At 60.1% G+C, this 742-nt stretch overlaps 1 protein-coding gene across 1 annotated transcript in view; it reads right to left on the reverse strand.

Moving 5' to 3' along the window:
• The window catches only part of ZZEF1 (zinc finger, ZZ-type with EF-hand domain 1), a 149480-nt gene that overhangs the window by 101771 nt on the left and 46967 nt on the right, over positions 1 to 742 (reverse strand). The gene's annotated exons all lie outside the window — the stretch shown is intronic.

The raw sequence follows: 742 nt of genomic DNA on the forward strand, positions 1-742 counted from the left end.
ATGCATCGAACTAAAACTATTAACCATGGATGCCGTAAAGAGCTCAGATGGGACTTGGGGAGGCTGTTGCCATGGGCCCACCCTAAGCCTCTCAGCCAGGCACCCTGACTTTGGCTGCCCTGCTCCTGCAATCTTCCCCAGAACCTTCCAGACACAGGGCATGCCCTGTGCACTCCAGGCAAGATGTATCACACGTCCCGCCCCTCTTGTCAACCCAGGCAGCCTGCTGATCCTCCACGCCTGGCTCCACCATCACATCCTCTTTGAAACCTTCCATGACCACCCCCCTCATCGACACAGATCTTCCTCCCACTCCCCTTGAACACGGAGCACACAGCTGCCTGTCCTGGCAGCTCCCTGTGGGCCCAGATTTCCGTGTGGGACAGCAAGTGAACATCAAGGCTTCCCAAGTTCTGAAGGAGACGTGTCTAGGACGCCACCTTTTCCAAAGCAAAAATCCACACAGGCCCCGAAAAGGACGTTCATGTTGTTTCCAGATGCAAAAGGCAGCGTGAAGAGGCAAGGAAGGTGCCATGCCAGGTCCCGACAGGACTGCTGCCCGCTCCCCGCAGAGGGCCAATGTGGTGCGATCCAGGACTCTGCCCCACCCAGGCGCTTGCTCTGATGGCCTGGGAGCTGCCCCCACCCGTCCCCAGCACCAAGGGCTTGCCTCTCACTCGCCGGCGCCCCAGACCCAGGCTCGCCCTTCATCGCCTCCCTCTGCTCCCCGGAGGCTGCCCTG

Source organism: Propithecus coquereli, unplaced genomic scaffold (assembly GCF_000956105.1).
Source record: "Propithecus coquereli isolate 6110/MARCELLA unplaced genomic scaffold, Pcoq_1.0 Scaffold390, whole genome shotgun sequence".
NCBI classification, from domain to species: domain Eukaryota; kingdom Metazoa; phylum Chordata; class Mammalia; order Primates; family Indriidae; genus Propithecus; species Propithecus coquereli.